A 15627-nucleotide genomic window follows, 5' to 3' on the forward strand; every position below is an offset into this window, starting at 1 on the left:
CCCAAAGTGCTTCCCCAATGCCTGACCAGATTCCTGTTAAAAATACTTACCATACCACTAATATACTTTCTCCTAAACACTTTACCTGCTAACCTAAAACACTTCCCTATGTAATCTACACTAAAATTACCTTTCACGTCAAATACCTTACCTACATATTCCAGCCCAGCCTCCTCCATCGCCCCACTGATCATGCACTCGCGCTTCCCGGGGGGAGCGGAGAGCAAGTCAGGGTTATGACGGAGGGGCATGTGCGCGAGACCCTCACCGCTGTCTGGAACCGCCACAGTCAGGGGCCTGAAAGTCCTCCACGCCTCCAAGAGTTCCCTCTCGAAGGGGGGGAGGCCTTCCAGGACCGAAACAGGGGGCAACAAACACAAATTATAAACACCAAACTTACCTAGACTATTAACAAACTCACCTATATAATCCTTCCATGGAGCATCTACCTCAACGTCTAGAAATTTCCGAATTGTTTTCAGCCTGAAGGCCTTCTTCCTTAACTCTAAATCTGCTAACTTTAAACCTCCCTGATCGTACTCACCTATCATAACCTTATGTGCAATAAAGCCCCTCTCACGATTCCACAAAAAGTGGTTTATCACTAACCTTAATTTGTTAGCATAGACCCCCGGCAGGCCGTACACGGAGAGTGCATGGTTCAACATGGACATGCACAAAGAATTTACAACTAAGACTTTACCTTTTAATGTCAGATTACGACGTCTCCAAAAATTCAAGCGCGCTGTAATTTTCTCGCACAAAGGCGACCAAAGTGCAGTACGACACGCCTCCTCGTCTCTGCCCAGGGGGACGCCGAGGACCTTGTAGGAGTCCCCCGCCTCCCGGAGCTGGACAGGGAGAGGAACAGGCGTGACGCTGCCGCAAAATTTAACCGTGGTTTTATCGAAATTGATTTTGGCCCCTGAAGCGAGGCCGTAAACATTGAGCACGTGGAGAGAGGCGTTCAGGCTCTCCACGTCTCGGAGGATCAGATTCGTGTCATCTGCGTACTGAAAAATTTTGACTTCCCTACCCGCAGGCGTGGTCAGTCCCCTCACCGCCGCGTCCGCCCTCAACATGGCCGCCAAAGGCTCAGCGGCGATGCTGTAGAGGAGCGACGAGAGGGGACAGCCCTGCCTGACTGATCTTTTTAAGGGGAAAGAGTCAGTTAGAAACCCGTTGACTTTGACCTTACTGACCGCAAAGGAATAGATGAGCTGTAGCCAATTAACAAACCGTTCGCCGAAACCTAACTTACCTAATACAGTCCAGAGGAACGAATGCTCAACTCTGTCGAACGCCTTGTTAAAGTCTACACTAACGTGAATACCACCGGTCGCGTGCATCTGCCGAAGGAGATATCTCAGAGACAAAACTGTGTCTGAGATGTCCCTCCCGGGGACGCTGTAGGCCTGCGAGGGGTGTATGACGGATCCAATCACACGCTTTAACCTACCTGCTAATACCTTTGCTAAAATTTTATAGTCTACGTTCAAAAGGCTAATGGGCCTGTAGTTGGCGAGGCTGCTCCTGTCGCCCTTCTTAAAAAGCAGAGTGACGACACTCATCGCAAAACCATCGCCAACTCTACTCTCACTCTCAAAATCCTGATATAATAGGAGTAGGATCGGAGCTAACCTGGAAGCGAAACGCTTGAAAAACTCACAGGTTAGTCCGTCCTCTCCGGGGCTTTTCCCTGTATTTAAACTCTTGACTGCAGCCTCTATCTCCATGAGAGACAGAGGCGCGTCGCACAGCTCCCTATCCTCCCTGCTCAGTGTGCGCTCCAGAGCACCTACAGCCTGGTCTAAAGCCTGCTCTGCCACTCCGTCTGAACTAAAAAGCCTACTATAGAAATCCTGCGCTGTCTCTAAAACCTCACTTACCTCGGAAACAATCTTACCTGTCTTATCTATCAACTTATCTATGTGCATCTTTCCCTGTGTAACCTTCTCACAGCCGAAGAAGAACGCTGTCGAGCGTTCTCCTTCGACTGTGTGTCTGGCTTTTGCCCTCAAAATTGCACCCTGACACCTACTTACCTCCAGCTGCTCCAGCTCAGCGCGCACCACCAGGTACTCTGGATCCACAGGGCCAGTGGTGGAAGCTGCGCCCTGGTCCAGGACCTGCAGGCGCTGGCGGAGAGCGGTCTCCCTCCTGGTCGACAGCCACGCCTTGTGTTTGCTGTAATTGACACAGAGCTTTTTAATGCGTGTTTTTGCCGTCGGCCACCAATCGACCACGCTGTCGATCAGCTCCAGCTCCATGTCAAATACATCAAACAAAAAGTCCATTTTCCTACAAAAAGTTTCATCACCGAGGATGGAGCTGTTTAGGACCCACAGTCCTCCATTCCTCGGTGATGAAACTAACCCAAAATAAATATCTAAAGTGGAGTGATCACTCAAGCCTGACCACTTGTAGGAAGCACCACTGACTCTCTGTGCCAGGTCTGAGGAGGCAAAACAGAGGTCAATGCGGGACTGCTTCAGGACGCCCTGGACGACCTGCCGCCTGGAGAAATCCTTCAGGAAGGGGTGGACGAACCGCCACACCTCCGTCAGGTTCCTGCTGGCGGCTTCTTCCAACAGGGCTGTCCTGGCAGTGCTGTTTTTAAAAGAGTTGTTAATGCCGATGTCTGTCTTGCAAAGTGTTGTATTAAAGTCACCGATTATGATTGTATTGTCGTTCGCAAAGCGAAATATTTTTTTGAAGAATTGCCTCCTCAGACCATCATCGTTCGGGGCGTAGATGTTAATTAGTCTGAACTTCACTGTGTCCGTGAAGTCCAGGACCAGGAAGGAGCCCTCTGGGTCGGCGTGTACCAGGGTGGGTTGGCCTAAGACACCAGGCCTCACCACCGTGGCCACACCGCGCGAGCACGCCGTGCCCAGGGCCCAAAATACAGAGCCTACTCCCATGCTCCGCACTTGTTGCGCGTGGCTGACATCCCAGTGCGTTTCTTGGATGCAGAGCACGTCCCACTTGGAAAAGTGTAACGCGCTCTGCATCCGCACTGGGCTCCGCAGGCCGCCTGCGTTCCAAGAGGACAAGGAGAACGCCATTAAGAGGAGACCTTGGAGGATGTAACCCATCTTTTATTTAGACTTCTTTTTGGCGCCCGTCGCATCCGACTGCCACACTCTTTTTCTGACTTCACGGGTGGAGAAATCCATGAAGTCATCATTAAAAACAGTCTCGAGCTCACCTCGTGGGGCAGAGCTGCGTGTGGAGGATGGTGGGTTGATGGAGCTTTCTGCTGGCGCTTTTGAAGTGGTTGGAACGGAGGAGGCAGAGCCGCTCTCAGCAGCAGCGCCCTCTCCGTCTCCTGCCACCTGCTTCCTGCGTCTTGCCCCTTTCTTATCCTTCTTCTCCACCTGTCCCCTCTTACCACCGTCCGACTGGAGCTTGGGATCATCACCCAGCCCTGTGGTGATGTCCCCCCCTTTGGAGGTAAGATGCGGGGCCTGTCCCGCACCCATCCTCCTCCCGGGTTCAGCCTCTTCCTCCACGGGCTTAGGAGTTGGACCCTCACGAGTCCCCTCCCTCTGGTCAGGAGGAGCAGTTTGTCCTGCTCCCACCTTCCCAGACGCCAGCGCTGAGCCGAGCACCATCTCCAGTGCGACGGACGCCTCCTCGTCTGAGGAGTCAGAGGAGCAAGAGGAGCCAGACACCTCTGGCTCCCCTGACTCCTCCACAGCCTCCTCCTCCAAAAACTCCTCTACTTCGGAGAGAGCAGTTGCGGGCACGTTCTGGGCCACGTCACTGCTCTCTCCTCCAATGGCGTCCTCCCTGTCCTCCCCTCTGTCCTCCCCTCTGTCCTCCTCTCTGTCACCCGCACCACACGGACATAAGTGGCGGAACATGCGGCACTCTCTGCACTTCGGGGCCCGCTGCGCGACGCACTCGCGCGCGTAATGCCCCTGGCTCCCGCAGTTGCGGCACAGAAAGTCAGGGCACTCCCTCAGAATATGGCCAGGCTGGAGACACCCCCTACACACCCGCACCTGCCTGTCGTGTATTACCCTGAAGTACTCGGGGCCCCCCGCGGTGTCAAACCTGACAGAATACGGTAAGGACTGCACCGTGTCCGTGAACCTTACCCGTACAAACCTGGTGCCGTCCGCCACGTTCGTCCCCGGCCACATTCTCCTCCTCACCTCGGAGACCGCAGAGACCCCCCAGGCGTAGAGCTTGGCCAGGATCTCCTCGTCCTCGATATAAGCCGGCAGCCCCATGAAGGACACGACCAGCTCATCCACCGAGATGTCACGGGCGTGAACCCTGACTCCTCCAATGCAGTACCCGTCCAGGAGCCGCTCCTTCGCTTTAGTGGTACTGACGGTTACTTCATATTTGTCCTTCGAGATGAGTCTGCACGCTACTATGGAGCCGCACACCTCCTGAGTCGATTTCAAAAAAGCTAGTGGCGTGATTTGTGCTCCCTCCGTCAACTCCAACACCACAGTGAGTTCTTTCATAAATTTCATTCTTCTTTCTTCGTTCTTTCTATTATTTACAGATTCTTTCAAACTTTGTCTTGCCTTTGTCGTGTCCATTCCAGTGTCCGATGCCGTGTTGTCCGTCCTTTGAGCCATGCTCACAAAAAACAAAAAATCCACCTCCCAGTAAGTTTACTGGGAGGGGAACAAACAAAAGAACTGAAAAAAGTAAATGAAAATGACCAAAATAACGATTAAAAACTCAAAAAAAAAAACTCCCAAACCTCCAGCTCCAGACCATGCAGCACACCACAAATTGCACGCACCTGCACTCTTTTAAAGTATAGACTTCCCTGCCCTCCGGCGAGGGGAAGCCCCCGTTTCAAGACTGCTGCTGCTCCCTTTTTTCCCATGCAGGACGAGACTTAGACTGCAATTGTTCCTTGAACATGGAGGAATAGTCTTATACTGCCGAGGCTGTCGCTATTCCCTTTCCCCATGGAGGACCAGTATTGCGCTGTTGCTTTTCCTTTCTCATGGAAGAACAGTCTGACACAGCCCAGTTCTCACCTGGAGTTACCAGTTTTCGCCATATACAACCAGGGAGGACCAGTTTTACGTGCTGCTGTTCCTTGCATCATGGAGGGATAGTCTTAGACTGCCAGACCGTCGCTGCTGTTCCCTTTGTTCCCATGGAGTACCAGTCTTAGACCGCTACTGTTCCTGATCATGGAGGAATAGTCTTAGACTGCCGAGGCTGTTGCTATTCCCTTTGTTCCCATGGAGGACCAGTATTTGTGCTGTTGCTGTTCCTGATCATGGAGGAACAGTCTTAGGCTGCCGAGGCTGTTGCTATCCCCTTTGTTCCCATGGAAAGGACAAGTCTTAGGCTCTACTGTTCCTGTGTGTAATGGGGGTAGTTTTGCTCACAGCACCTGGTATTTCAAGGAGGTCTCCCATCCAAGTACTAACCAGGCCCAGCCCAGCTTAGCTTCCGAGATCAGACGAGATCGGGCGGGTCCAGGGTGGTATGGCCGTGAGCGAAATGTTCCAGGTCAAAACGGCCTTTTTTATATCAAACACTGTCTTTTCGTGAAGAGTACCTTCACGCCACTTGCTCGGTCAAAATTGGGATATCTCAATGAAAAACTTCTTTTTTTTTTTTTTTTTTTTTTTGACAGGTGAAAAAGTGTGAAAATGCTCACAGCACCTGGTATTCCCAGGCGGTCTCCCATCCAAGTACTAACCAGGCCCAACCCTGCTTGGCTTCCGAGATCAGACGAGATCGGGCTGGTCCAGGGTGGTATGGCCGTGAGCGAAATGTTCCAGGTCAAAACGGCCTTTTTTATATCAAACACTGTCTTTTCGTGAAGAGTACCTTCACGCCACTTGCTCGGTCAAAATTGGGATATCTCAATGAAAAACTTCTTTTTTTTTTTTTGACGGGTGAAAAAGTGTGAAAATGCTCACAGCACCTGGTATTCCCAGGCGGTCTCCCATCCAAGTACTAACCAGGCCCAACCCTGCTTGGCTTCCGAGATCAGACGAGATCGGGCTGGTCCAGGGTGGTATGGCCGTGAGCGAAATGTTCCAGGTCAAAACGGCCTTTTTTATATCAAACACTGTCTTTTCGTGAAGAGTACCTTCACGCCACTTGCTCGGTCAAAATTGGGATATCTCAATGAAAAACTTCTTTTTTTTTTTTTGACGGGTGAAAAAGTGTGAAAATGCTCACAGCACCTGGTATTCCCAGGCGGTCTCCCATCCAAGTACTAACCAGGCCCAACCCTGCTTGGCTTCCGAGATCAGACGAGATCGGGCTGGTCCAGGGTGGTATGGCCGTGAGCGAAATGTTCCAGGTCAAAACGGCCTTTTTTATATCAAACACTGTCTTTTCGTGAAGAGTACCTTCACGCCACTTGCTCGGTCAAAATTGGGATATCTCAATGAAAAACTTCTTTTTTTTTTTTTGACGGGTGAAAAAGTGTGAAAATGCTCACAGCACCTGGTATTCCCAGGCGGTCTCCCATCCAAGTACTAACAAGGCCCAACCCCGCTTGGCTTCCGAGATCAAACGAGATCGGGCTGGTCCAGGGTGGTATGGCCGTGAGCGAAATGTTCCAGGTCAAAACGGCCTTTTTTATATCAAACACTGTCTTTTCGTGAAGAGTACCTTCACGCCACTTGCTCGGTCAAAATTGGGATATCTCAATGAAAAACTTCTTTTTTTTTTTTTTTTTTTTTTTTTGACAGGTGAAAAAGTGTGAAAATGCTCACAGCACCTGGTATTCCCAGGCGGTCTCCCATCCAAGTACTAACCAGGCCCAACCCTGCTTGGCTTCCGAGATCAGACGAGATCGGGCTGGTCCAGGGTGGTATGGCCGTGAGCGAAATGTTCCAGGTCAAAACGGCCTTTTTTATATCAAACACTGTCTTTTCGTGAAGAGTACCTTCACGCCACTTGCTCGGTCAAAATTGGGATATCTCAATGAAAAACTTCTTTTTTTTTTTTTGACGGGTGAAAAAGTGTGAAAATGCTCACAGCACCTGGTATCCCCAGGCGGTGTTCCATCCAAGTACTAACAAGGCCCAACCCCGCTTGGCTTCCGAGATCAAACGAGATCGGGCTGGTCCAGGGTGGTATGGCCGTGAGCGAAATGTTCCAGGTCAAAACTCGTATAAATGGCTTTTTTTGCATCAAACACTGTCTTTTCGTGAAGAGTACCTTCACGCCACTTGCTCGGTCAAAATTGGGATATCTCAATGAAAAACTTCTTTTTTTTTTTTTGACGGGTGAAAAAGTGTGAAAATGCTCACAGCACCTGGTATTCCCAGGCGGTCTCCCATCCAAGTACTAACAAGGCCAAACCCCGCTTGGCTTCCGAGATCAAACGAGATCGGGCTGGTCCAGGGTGGTATGGCCGTGAGCGAAATGTTCCAGGTCAAAACGGCCTTTTTTATATCAAACACTGTCTTTTCGTGAAGAGTACCTTCACGCCACTTGCTCGGTCAAAATTGGGATATCTCAATGAAAAACTTCTTTTTTTTTTTTTTTTTTTTTTTTGACAGGTGAAAAAGTGTGAAAATGCTCACAGCACCTGGTATTCCCAGGCGGTCTCCCATCCAAGTACTAACCAGGCCCAACCCTGCTTGGCTTCCGAGATCAGACGAGATCGGGCTGGTCCAGGGTGGTATGGCCGTGAGCGAAATGTTCCAGGTCAAAACGGCCTTTTTTATATCAAACACTGTCTTTTCGTGAAGAGTACCTTCACGCCACTTGCTCGGTCAAAATTGGGATATCTCAATGAAAAACTTCTTTTTTTTTTTTTGACGGGTGAAAAAGTGTGAAAATGCTCACAGCACCTGGTATTCCCAGGCGGTCTCCCATCCAAGTACTAACCAGGCCCAACCCTGCTTGGCTTCCGAGATCAGACGAGATCGGGCTGGTCCAGGGTGGTATGGCCGTGAGCGAAATGTTCCAGGTCAAAACGGCCTTTTTTATATCAAACACTGTCTTTTCGTGAAGAGTACCTTCACGCCACTTGCTCGGTCAAAATTGGGATATCTCAATGAAAAACTTCTTTTTTTTTTTTTGACGGGTGAAAAAGTGTGAAAATGCTCACAGCACCTGGTATTCCCAGGCGGTCTCCCATCCAAGTACTAACCAGGCCCAACCCTGCTTGGCTTCCGAGATCAGACGAGATCGGGCTGGTCCAGGGTGGTATGGCCGTGAGCGAAATGTTCCAGGTCAAAACGGCCTTTTTTATATCAAACACTGTCTTTTCGTGAAGAGTACCTTCACGCCACTTGCTCGGTCAAAATTGGGATATCTCAATGAAAAACTTCTTTTTTTTTTTTTGACGGGTGAAAAAGTGTGAAAATGCTCACAGCACCTGGTATCCCCAGGCGGTGTTCCATCCAAGTACTAACAAGGCCCAACCCCGCTTGGCTTCCGAGATCAAACGAGATCGGGCTGGTCCAGGGTGGTATGGCCGTGAGCGAAATGTTCCAGGTCAAAACTCGTATAAATGGCTTTTTTTGCATCAAACACTGTCTTTTCGTGAAGAGTACCTTCACGCCACTTGCTCGGTCAAAATTGGGATATCTCAATGAAAAACTTCTTTTTTTTTTTTTGACGGGTGAAAAAGTGTGAAAATGCTCACAGCACCTGGTATTCCCAGGCGGTCTCCCATCCAAGTACTAACAAGGCCAAACCCCGCTTGGCTTCCGAGATCAAACGAGATCGGGCTGGTCCAGGGTGGTATGGCCGTGAGCGAAATGTTCCAGGTCAAAACGGCCTTTTTTATATCAAACACTGTCTTTTCGTGAAGAGTACCTTCACGCCACTTGCTCGGTCAAAATTGGGATATCTCAATGAAAAACTTCTTTTTTTTTTTTTTTTTTTTTTTTGACAGGTGAAAAAGTGTGAAAATGCTCACAGCACCTGGTATTCCCAGGCGGTCTCCCATCCAAGTACTAACCAGGCCCAACCCTGCTTGGCTTCCGAGATCAGACGAGATCGGGCTGGTCCAGGGTGGTATGGCCGTGAGCGAAATGTTCCAGGTCAAAACGGCCTTTTTTATATCAAACACTGTCTTTTCGTGAAGAGTACCTTCACGCCACTTGCTCGGTCAAAATTGGGATATCTCAATGAAAAACTTCTTTTTTTTTTTTTGACGGGTGAAAAAGTGTGAAAATGCTCACAGCACCTGGTATTCCCAGGCGGTCTCCCATCCAAGTACTAACAAGGCCAAACCCCGCTTGGCTTCCGAGATCAAACGAGATCGGGCTGGTCCAGGGTGGTATGGCCGTGAGCGAAATGTTCCAGGTCAAAACGGCCTTTTTTATATCAAACACTGTCTTTTCGTGAAGAGTACCTTCACGCCACTTGCTCGGTCAAAATTGGGATATCTCAATGAAAAACTTCTTTTTTTTTTTTTTTTTTTTTTTTGACAGGTGAAAAAGTGTGAAAATGCTCACAGCACCTGGTATTCCCAGGCGGTCTCCCATCCAAGTACTAACCAGGCCCAACCCTGCTTGGCTTCCGAGATCAGACGAGATCGGGCTGGTCCAGGGTGGTATGGCCGTGAGCGAAATGTTCCAGGTCAAAACGGCCTTTTTTATATCAAACACTGTCTTTTCGTGAAGAGTACCTTCACGCCACTTGCTCGGTCAAAATTGGGATATCTCAATGAAAAACTTCTTTTTTTTTTTTTGACGGGTGAAAAAGTGTGAAAATGCTCACAGCACCTGGTATTCCCAGGCGGTCTCCCATCCAAGTACTAACAAGGCCCAACCCCGCTTGGCTTCCGAGATCAGACGAGATCGGGCTGGTCCAGGGTGGTATGGCCGTGAGCGAAATGTTCCAGGTCAAAACGGCCTTTTTTATATCAAACACTGTCTTTTCGTGAAGAGTACCTTCACGCCACTTGCTCGGTCAAAATTCGGATATCTCAATGAAAAACTTCTTTTTTTTTTTTTGACGGGTGAAAAAGTGTGAAAATGCTCACAGCACCTGGTATTCCCAGGCGGTCTCCCATCCAAGTACTAACAAGGCCCAACCCCGCTTGGCTTCCGAGATCAAACGAGATCGGGCTGGTCCAGGGTGGTATGGCCGTGAGCGAAATGTTCCAGGTCAAAACGGCCTTTTTTATATCAAACACTGTCTTTTCGTGAAGAGTACCTTCACGCCACTTGCTCGGTCAAAATTGGGATATCTCAATGAAAAACTTCTTTTTTTTTTTTTTTTTTTTTTTTGACAGGTGAAAAAGTGTGAAAATGCTCACAGCACCTGGTATTCCCAGGCGGTCTCCCATCCAAGTACTAACCAGGCCCAACCCTGCTTGGCTTCCGAGATCAGACGAGATCGGGCTGGTCCAGGGTGGTATGGCCGTGAGCGAAATGTTCCAGGTCAAAACGGCCTTTTTTATATCAAACACTGTCTTTTCGTGAAGAGTACCTTCACGCCACTTGCTCGGTCAAAATTGGGATATCTCAATGAAAAACTTCTTTTTTTTTTTTTGACGGGTGAAAAAGTGTGAAAATGCTCACAGCACCTGGTATTCCCAGGCGGTCTCCCATCCAAGTACTAAACAGGCCCAACCCCGCTTGGCTTCCGAGATCAAACGAGATCGGGCTGGTCCAGGGTGGTATGGCCGTGAGCGAAATGTTCCAGGTCAAAACGGCCTTTTTTATATCAAACACTGTCTTTTCGTGAAGAGTACCTTCACGCCACTTGCTCGGTCAAAATTGGGATATCTCAATGAAAAACTTCTTTTTTTTTTTTTTTTTTTTTTTTTTGACAGGTGAAAAAGTGTGAAAATGCTCACAGCACCTGGTATTCCCAGGCGGTCTCCCATCCAAGTACTAACCAGGCCCAACCCTGCTTGGCTTCCGAGATCAGACGAGATCGGGCTGGTCCAGGGTGGTATGGCCGTGAGCGAAATGTTCCAGGTCAAAACGGCCTTTTTTATATCAAACACTGTCTTTTCGTGAAGAGTACCTTCACGCCACTTGCTCGGTCAAAATTGGGATATCTCAATGAAAAACTTCTTTTTTTTTTTTTGACGGGTGAAAAAGTGTGAAAATGCTCACAGCACCTGGTATTCCCAGGCGGTGTTCCATCCAAGTACTAACAAGGCCCAACCCCGCTTGGCTTCCGAGATCAAACGAGATCGGGCTGGTCCAGGGTGGTATGGCCGTGAGCGAAATGTTCCAGGTCAAAACTCGTATAAATGGCTTTTTTTGCATCAAACACTGTCTTTTCGTGAAGAGTACCTTCACGCCACTTGCTCGGTCAAAATTGGGATATCTCAATGAAAAACTTCTTTTTTTTTTTTTTTTTTTTTTTTTGACAGGTGAAAAAGTGTGAAAATGCTCACAGCACCTGGTATTCCCAGGCGGTCTCCCATCCAAGTACTAACCAGGCCCAACCCTGCTTGGCTTCCGAGATCAGACGAGATCGGGCTGGTCCAGGGTGGTATGGCCGTGAGCGAAATGTTCCAGGTCAAAACGGCCTTTTTTATATCAAACACTGTCTTTTCGTGAAGAGTACCTTCACGCCACTTGCTCGGTCAAAATTGGGATATCTCAATGAAAAACTTCTTTTTTTTTTTTTGACGGGTGAAAAAGTGTGAAAATGCTCACAGCACCTGGTATTCCCAGGCGGTCTCCCATCCAAGTACTAACAAGGCCCAACCCTGCTTGGCTTCCGAGATCAGACGAGATCGGGCTGGTCCAGGGTGGTATGGCCGTGAGCGAAATGTTCCAGGTCAAAACGGCCTTTTTTATATCAAACACTGTCTTTTCGTGAAGAGTACCTTCACGCCACTTGCTCGGTCAAAATTGGGATATCTCAATGAAAAACTTCTTTTTTTTTTTTTGACGGGTGAAAAAGTGTGAAAATGCTCACAGCACCTGGTATTCCCAGGCGGTCTCCCATCCAAGTACTAACAAGGCCAAACCCCGCTTGGCTTCCGAGATCAAACGAGATCGGGCTGGTCCAGGGTGGTATGGCCGTGAGCGAAATGTTCCAGGTCAAAACGGCCTTTTTTATATCAAACACTGTCTTTTCGTGAAGAGTACCTTCACGCCACTTGCTCGGTCAAAATTGGGATATCTCAATGAAAAACTTCTTTTTTTTTTTTTTTTTTTTTTTTGACAGGTGAAAAAGTGTGAAAATGCTCACAGCACCTGGTATTCCCAGGCGGTCTCCCATCCAAGTACTAACCAGGCCCAACCCTGCTTGGCTTCCGAGATCAGACGAGATCGGGCTGGTCCAGGGTGGTATGGCCGTGAGCGAAATGTTCCAGGTCAAAACGGCCTTTTTTATATCAAACACTGTCTTTTCGTGAAGAGTACCTTCACGCCACTTGCTCGGTCAAAATTGGGATATCTCAATGAAAAACTTCTTCTTTTTTTTTTTGACGGGTGAAAAAGTGTGAAAATGCTCACAGCACCTGGTATTCCCAGGCGGTCTCCCATCCAAGTACTAACCAGGCCCAACCCTGCTTGGCTTCCGAGATCAGACGAGATCGGGCTGGTCCAGGGTGGTATGGCCGTGAGCGAAATGTTCCAGGTCAAAACGGCCTTTTTTATATCAAACACTGTCTTTTCGTGAAGAGTACCTTCACGCCACTTGCTCGGTCAAAATTGGGATATCTCAATGAAAAACTTCTTTTTTTTTTTTTGACGGGTGAAAAAGTGTGAAAATGCTCACAGCACCTGGTATTCCCAGGCGGTCTCCCATCCAAGTACTAACAAGGCCCAACCCTGCTTGGCTTCCGAGATCAGACGAGATCGGGCTGGTCCAGGGTGGTATGGCCGTGAGCGAAATGTTCCAGGTCAAAACGGCCTTTTTTATATCAAACACTGTCTTTTCGTGAAGAGTACCTTCACGCCACTTGCTCGGTCAAAATTGGGATATCTCAATGAAAAACTTCTTTTTTTTTTTTTGACGGGTGAAAAAGTGTGAAAATGCTCACAGCACCTGGTATTCCCAGGCGGTCTCCCATCCAAGTACTAACAAGGCCAAACCCCGCTTGGCTTCCGAGATCAAACGAGATCGGGCTGGTCCAGGGTGGTATGGCCGTGAGCGAAATGTTCCAGGTCAAAACGGCCTTTTTTATATCAAACACTGTCTTTTCGTGAAGAGTACCTTCACGCCACTTGCTCGGTCAAAATTGGGATATCTCAATGAAAAACTTCTTTTTTTTTTTTTTTTTTTTTTTTGACAGGTGAAAAAGTGTGAAAATGCTCACAGCACCTGGTATTCCCAGGCGGTCTCCCATCCAAGTACTAACCAGGCCCAACCCTGCTTGGCTTCCGAGATCAGACGAGATCGGGCTGGTCCAGGGTGGTATGGCCGTGAGCGAAATGTTCCAGGTCAAAACGGCCTTTTTTATATCAAACACTGTCTTTTCGTGAAGAGTACCTTCACGCCACTTGCTCGGTCAAAATTGGGATATCTCAATGAAAAACTTCTTCTTTTTTTTTTTGACGGGTGAAAAAGTGTGAAAATGCTCACAGCACCTGGTATTCCCAGGCGGTCTCCCATCCAAGTACTAACAAGGCCCAACCCCGCTTGGCTTCCGAGATCAAACGAGATCGGGCTGGTCCAGGGTGGTATGGCCGTGAGCGAAATGTTCCAGGTCAAAACGGCCTTTTTTATATCAAACACTGTCTTTTCGTGAAGAGTACCTTCACGCCACTTGCTCGGTCAAAATTGGGATATCTCAATGAAAAACTTCTTTTTTTTTTTTTTTTTTTTTTTTTGACAGGTGAAAAAGTGTGAAAATGCTCACAGCACCTGGTATTCCCAGGCGGTCTCCCATCCAAGTACTAACCAGGCCCAACCCTGCTTGGCTTCCGAGATCAGACGAGATCGGGCTGGTCCAGGGTGGTATGGCCGTGAGCGAAATGTTCCAGGTCAAAACGGCCTTTTTTATATCAAACACTGTCTTTTCGTGAAGAGTACCTTCACGCCACTTGCTCGGTCAAAATTGGGATATCTCAATGAAAAACTTCTTTTTTTTTTTTTGACGGGTGAAAAAGTGTGAAAATGCTCACAGCACCTGGTATTCCCAGGCGGTCTCCCATCCAAGTACTAAACAGGCCCAACCCCGCTTGGCTTCCGAGATCAAACGAGATCGGGCTGGTCCAGGGTGGTATGGCCGTGAGCGAAATGTTCCAGGTCAAAACGGCCTTTTTTATATCAAACACTGTCTTTTCGTGAAGAGTACCTTCACGCCACTTGCTCGGTCAAAATTGGGATATCTCAATGAAAAACTTCTTTTTTTTTTTTTTTTTTTTTTTTTTGACAGGTGAAAAAGTGTGAAAATGCTCACAGCACCTGGTATTCCCAGGCGGTCTCCCATCCAAGTACTAACCAGGCCCAACCCTGCTTGGCTTCCGAGATCAGACGAGATCGGGCTGGTCCAGGGTGGTATGGCCGTGAGCGAAATGTTCCAGGTCAAAACGGCCTTTTTTATATCAAACACTGTCTTTTCGTGAAGAGTACCTTCACGCCACTTGCTCGGTCAAAATTGGGATATCTCAATGAAAAACTTCTTTTTTTTTTTTTGACGGGTGAAAAAGTGTGAAAATGCTCACAGCACCTGGTATTCCCAGGCGGTGTTCCATCCAAGTACTAACAAGGCCCAACCCCGCTTGGCTTCCGAGATCAAACGAGATCGGGCTGGTCCAGGGTGGTATGGCCGTGAGCGAAATGTTCCAGGTCAAAACTCGTATAAATGGCTTTTTTTGCATCAAACACTGTCTTTTCGTGAAGAGTAGCTTCACGCCACTTGCTCGGTCAAAATTGGGATATCTCAATGAAAAACTTCTTTTTTTTTTTTTTTTTTTTTTTTTGACAGGTGAAAAAGTGTGAAAATGCTCACAGCACCTGGTATTCCCAGGCGGTCTCCCATCCAAGTACTAACCAGGCCCAACCCTGCTTGGCTTCCGAGATCAGACGAGATCGGGCTGGTCCAGGGTGGTATGGCCGTGAGCGAAATGTTCCAGGTCAAAACGGCCTTTTTTATATCAAACACTGTCTTTTCGTGAAGAGTACCTTCACGCCACTTGCTCGGTCAAAATTGGGATATCTCAATGAAAAACTTCTTTTTTTTTTTTTGACGGGTGAAAAAGTGTGAAAATGCTCACAGCACCTGGTATTCCCAGGCGGTCTCCCATCCAAGTACTAACAAGGCCCAACCCTGCTTGGCTTCCGAGATCAGACGAGATCGGGCTGGTCCAGGGTGGTATGGCCGTGAGCGAAATGTTCCAGGTCAAAACGGCCTTTTTTATATCAAACACTGTCTTTTCGTGAAGAGTACCTTCACGCCACTTGCTCGGTCAAAATTGGGATATCTCAATGAAAAACTTCTTTTTTTTTTTTTGACGGGTGAAAAAGTGTGAAAATGCTCACAGCACCTGGTATTCCCAGGCGGTCTCCCATCCAAGTACTAACAAGGCCCAACCCCGCTTGGCTTCCGAGATCAAACGAGATCGGGCTGGTCCAGGGTGGTATGGCCGTGAGCGAAATGTTCCAGGTCAAAACGGCCTTTTTTATATCAAACACTGTCTTTTCGTGAAGAGTACCTTCACGCCACTTGCTCGGTCAAAATTGGGATATCTCAATGAAAAACTTCTTTTTTTTTTTTTTTTTTTTTTTTTGACAGGT

General features: G+C 48.2%; 29 non-coding genes and 9 pseudogenes across 29 annotated transcripts; all 38 read right to left on the reverse strand.

Moving 5' to 3' along the window:
* Nucleotides 1–5368: 5368 nt before the first annotated feature.
* LOC140384029 (5S ribosomal RNA) lies at nucleotides 5369–5487 on the reverse strand. Its single transcript, XR_011932728.1, has one exon. It is a non-coding gene; the product is annotated as a 5S ribosomal RNA (ribosomal RNA).
* A 156-nt stretch (nucleotides 5488–5643) lies between these two features.
* Nucleotides 5644–5762, reverse strand: LOC140345900 (5S ribosomal RNA). The gene has a single exon (XR_011924167.1). It is a non-coding gene; the product is annotated as a 5S ribosomal RNA (ribosomal RNA).
* Nucleotides 5763–5908: 146 nt separating this feature from the next.
* LOC140345901 (5S ribosomal RNA) lies at nucleotides 5909–6027 on the reverse strand. Its single transcript, XR_011924168.1, has one exon. It is a non-coding gene; the product is annotated as a 5S ribosomal RNA (ribosomal RNA).
* Nucleotides 6028–6173: 146 nt separating this feature from the next.
* Nucleotides 6174–6292, reverse strand: LOC140345902 (5S ribosomal RNA). Its single transcript, XR_011924169.1, has one exon. It is a non-coding gene; the product is annotated as a 5S ribosomal RNA (ribosomal RNA).
* Nucleotides 6293–6438: 146 nt separating this feature from the next.
* On the reverse strand, nucleotides 6439–6557 carry LOC140384323 (5S ribosomal RNA). Its single transcript, XR_011932997.1, has one exon. It is a non-coding gene; the product is annotated as a 5S ribosomal RNA (ribosomal RNA).
* A 158-nt stretch (nucleotides 6558–6715) lies between these two features.
* On the reverse strand, nucleotides 6716–6834 carry LOC140345904 (5S ribosomal RNA). Its single transcript, XR_011924171.1, has one exon. It is a non-coding gene; the product is annotated as a 5S ribosomal RNA (ribosomal RNA).
* Nucleotides 6835–6980: 146 nt separating this feature from the next.
* On the reverse strand, nucleotides 6981–7099 carry LOC140345598 (5S ribosomal RNA; annotated as a pseudogene).
* A 156-nt stretch (nucleotides 7100–7255) lies between these two features.
* Nucleotides 7256–7374, reverse strand: LOC140345367 (5S ribosomal RNA; annotated as a pseudogene).
* A 157-nt stretch (nucleotides 7375–7531) lies between these two features.
* On the reverse strand, nucleotides 7532–7650 carry LOC140345905 (5S ribosomal RNA). Its single transcript, XR_011924172.1, has one exon. It is a non-coding gene; the product is annotated as a 5S ribosomal RNA (ribosomal RNA).
* A 146-nt stretch (nucleotides 7651–7796) lies between these two features.
* On the reverse strand, nucleotides 7797–7915 carry LOC140345906 (5S ribosomal RNA). Its single transcript, XR_011924173.1, has one exon. It is a non-coding gene; the product is annotated as a 5S ribosomal RNA (ribosomal RNA).
* Nucleotides 7916–8061: 146 nt separating this feature from the next.
* LOC140345907 (5S ribosomal RNA) lies at nucleotides 8062–8180 on the reverse strand. Its single transcript, XR_011924174.1, has one exon. It is a non-coding gene; the product is annotated as a 5S ribosomal RNA (ribosomal RNA).
* Nucleotides 8181–8326: 146 nt separating this feature from the next.
* Nucleotides 8327–8445, reverse strand: LOC140345599 (5S ribosomal RNA; annotated as a pseudogene).
* Nucleotides 8446–8601: 156 nt separating this feature from the next.
* Nucleotides 8602–8720, reverse strand: LOC140345368 (5S ribosomal RNA; annotated as a pseudogene).
* A 157-nt stretch (nucleotides 8721–8877) lies between these two features.
* LOC140345908 (5S ribosomal RNA) lies at nucleotides 8878–8996 on the reverse strand. Its single transcript, XR_011924175.1, has one exon. It is a non-coding gene; the product is annotated as a 5S ribosomal RNA (ribosomal RNA).
* A 146-nt stretch (nucleotides 8997–9142) lies between these two features.
* Nucleotides 9143–9261, reverse strand: LOC140345369 (5S ribosomal RNA; annotated as a pseudogene).
* A 157-nt stretch (nucleotides 9262–9418) lies between these two features.
* On the reverse strand, nucleotides 9419–9537 carry LOC140345909 (5S ribosomal RNA). The gene has a single exon (XR_011924176.1). It is a non-coding gene; the product is annotated as a 5S ribosomal RNA (ribosomal RNA).
* Nucleotides 9538–9683: 146 nt separating this feature from the next.
* Nucleotides 9684–9802, reverse strand: LOC140384270 (5S ribosomal RNA). The gene has a single exon (XR_011932947.1). It is a non-coding gene; the product is annotated as a 5S ribosomal RNA (ribosomal RNA).
* Nucleotides 9803–9948: 146 nt separating this feature from the next.
* Nucleotides 9949–10067, reverse strand: LOC140384325 (5S ribosomal RNA). The gene has a single exon (XR_011932999.1). It is a non-coding gene; the product is annotated as a 5S ribosomal RNA (ribosomal RNA).
* Nucleotides 10068–10224: 157 nt separating this feature from the next.
* Nucleotides 10225–10343, reverse strand: LOC140345911 (5S ribosomal RNA). Its single transcript, XR_011924177.1, has one exon. It is a non-coding gene; the product is annotated as a 5S ribosomal RNA (ribosomal RNA).
* Nucleotides 10344–10489: 146 nt separating this feature from the next.
* LOC140384046 (5S ribosomal RNA) lies at nucleotides 10490–10608 on the reverse strand. Its single transcript, XR_011932744.1, has one exon. It is a non-coding gene; the product is annotated as a 5S ribosomal RNA (ribosomal RNA).
* Nucleotides 10609–10767: 159 nt separating this feature from the next.
* On the reverse strand, nucleotides 10768–10886 carry LOC140345912 (5S ribosomal RNA). Its single transcript, XR_011924178.1, has one exon. It is a non-coding gene; the product is annotated as a 5S ribosomal RNA (ribosomal RNA).
* A 146-nt stretch (nucleotides 10887–11032) lies between these two features.
* Nucleotides 11033–11151, reverse strand: LOC140345445 (5S ribosomal RNA; annotated as a pseudogene).
* Nucleotides 11152–11319: 168 nt separating this feature from the next.
* LOC140345913 (5S ribosomal RNA) lies at nucleotides 11320–11438 on the reverse strand. The gene has a single exon (XR_011924179.1). It is a non-coding gene; the product is annotated as a 5S ribosomal RNA (ribosomal RNA).
* A 146-nt stretch (nucleotides 11439–11584) lies between these two features.
* On the reverse strand, nucleotides 11585–11703 carry LOC140384236 (5S ribosomal RNA). Its single transcript, XR_011932915.1, has one exon. It is a non-coding gene; the product is annotated as a 5S ribosomal RNA (ribosomal RNA).
* Nucleotides 11704–11849: 146 nt separating this feature from the next.
* LOC140345370 (5S ribosomal RNA) lies at nucleotides 11850–11968 on the reverse strand (annotated as a pseudogene).
* Nucleotides 11969–12125: 157 nt separating this feature from the next.
* On the reverse strand, nucleotides 12126–12244 carry LOC140345914 (5S ribosomal RNA). Its single transcript, XR_011924180.1, has one exon. It is a non-coding gene; the product is annotated as a 5S ribosomal RNA (ribosomal RNA).
* A 147-nt stretch (nucleotides 12245–12391) lies between these two features.
* LOC140345916 (5S ribosomal RNA) lies at nucleotides 12392–12510 on the reverse strand. The gene has a single exon (XR_011924182.1). It is a non-coding gene; the product is annotated as a 5S ribosomal RNA (ribosomal RNA).
* Nucleotides 12511–12656: 146 nt separating this feature from the next.
* Nucleotides 12657–12775, reverse strand: LOC140384237 (5S ribosomal RNA). The gene has a single exon (XR_011932916.1). It is a non-coding gene; the product is annotated as a 5S ribosomal RNA (ribosomal RNA).
* A 146-nt stretch (nucleotides 12776–12921) lies between these two features.
* On the reverse strand, nucleotides 12922–13040 carry LOC140345371 (5S ribosomal RNA; annotated as a pseudogene).
* A 157-nt stretch (nucleotides 13041–13197) lies between these two features.
* On the reverse strand, nucleotides 13198–13316 carry LOC140345917 (5S ribosomal RNA). Its single transcript, XR_011924183.1, has one exon. It is a non-coding gene; the product is annotated as a 5S ribosomal RNA (ribosomal RNA).
* Nucleotides 13317–13463: 147 nt separating this feature from the next.
* Nucleotides 13464–13582, reverse strand: LOC140384326 (5S ribosomal RNA). The gene has a single exon (XR_011933000.1). It is a non-coding gene; the product is annotated as a 5S ribosomal RNA (ribosomal RNA).
* Nucleotides 13583–13740: 158 nt separating this feature from the next.
* LOC140345918 (5S ribosomal RNA) lies at nucleotides 13741–13859 on the reverse strand. Its single transcript, XR_011924184.1, has one exon. It is a non-coding gene; the product is annotated as a 5S ribosomal RNA (ribosomal RNA).
* A 146-nt stretch (nucleotides 13860–14005) lies between these two features.
* On the reverse strand, nucleotides 14006–14124 carry LOC140384048 (5S ribosomal RNA). Its single transcript, XR_011932745.1, has one exon. It is a non-coding gene; the product is annotated as a 5S ribosomal RNA (ribosomal RNA).
* Nucleotides 14125–14283: 159 nt separating this feature from the next.
* On the reverse strand, nucleotides 14284–14402 carry LOC140345919 (5S ribosomal RNA). Its single transcript, XR_011924185.1, has one exon. It is a non-coding gene; the product is annotated as a 5S ribosomal RNA (ribosomal RNA).
* A 146-nt stretch (nucleotides 14403–14548) lies between these two features.
* Nucleotides 14549–14667, reverse strand: LOC140345447 (5S ribosomal RNA; annotated as a pseudogene).
* Nucleotides 14668–14835: 168 nt separating this feature from the next.
* LOC140345920 (5S ribosomal RNA) lies at nucleotides 14836–14954 on the reverse strand. The gene has a single exon (XR_011924186.1). It is a non-coding gene; the product is annotated as a 5S ribosomal RNA (ribosomal RNA).
* Nucleotides 14955–15100: 146 nt separating this feature from the next.
* LOC140384238 (5S ribosomal RNA) lies at nucleotides 15101–15219 on the reverse strand. The gene has a single exon (XR_011932917.1). It is a non-coding gene; the product is annotated as a 5S ribosomal RNA (ribosomal RNA).
* Nucleotides 15220–15365: 146 nt separating this feature from the next.
* Nucleotides 15366–15484, reverse strand: LOC140384327 (5S ribosomal RNA). The gene has a single exon (XR_011933001.1). It is a non-coding gene; the product is annotated as a 5S ribosomal RNA (ribosomal RNA).
* Between the last annotated feature and the right edge of the window lie 143 nt (nucleotides 15485–15627).

Source organism: Eucyclogobius newberryi, unplaced genomic scaffold (assembly GCF_026437365.1).
Source record: "Eucyclogobius newberryi isolate DKJ021-1_F unplaced genomic scaffold, fEucNew1.0.hap1 SCAF_56, whole genome shotgun sequence".
In the NCBI taxonomy this organism is placed as follows: Eukaryota; Metazoa; Chordata; class Actinopteri; order Gobiiformes; family Gobiidae; genus Eucyclogobius; species Eucyclogobius newberryi.